The sequence below is a fragment of the Bubalus kerabau genome, chromosome 15 (assembly GCF_029407905.1).
Source record: "Bubalus kerabau isolate K-KA32 ecotype Philippines breed swamp buffalo chromosome 15, PCC_UOA_SB_1v2, whole genome shotgun sequence".
NCBI classification, from domain to species: domain Eukaryota; kingdom Metazoa; phylum Chordata; class Mammalia; order Artiodactyla; family Bovidae; genus Bubalus; species Bubalus kerabau.
In genome coordinates this window covers 71,129,282-71,129,697 of record NC_073638.1, presented here as the reverse complement: position 1 = coordinate 71,129,697, position 416 = coordinate 71,129,282, and positions in this window count along the sequence as shown.

Here is a 416-nt window from a genome sequence, read left to right as displayed (position 1 = left end):
TGCCTATGTCAAACTCTTAACAGCCCATTTGATTTAATATTTCAGAGTATCTCTTTAACTATTTCCTATCCATCTTCAAAAGACATGATCTCATTTGATCTGAAGAGGTGGTTCTGAACAGGATGGAGGATCAGAGAGAAAATGTGACTTGCTTCAGGTTATACATCTAATAAGTCAGAACCAAGTATAGACAACAGATCTTCCAACTCTAAATGTGTTTTTTTATTGGCATTAAACAATGCATTGTTCAAAATGGCCAGTGGTTAAAATAGCTGCCTTGGCTTTTTGCCCAGAAGAATGTAAAAATACAGTGGCAATTTAATAAATATTGTCACCAGTGTGGTCTGTGGTGATGGGGGGAACAGCAGATCGAGAAATGTGCTGAATTATTCTAATGGATGCTTTTTCCCCTTCTT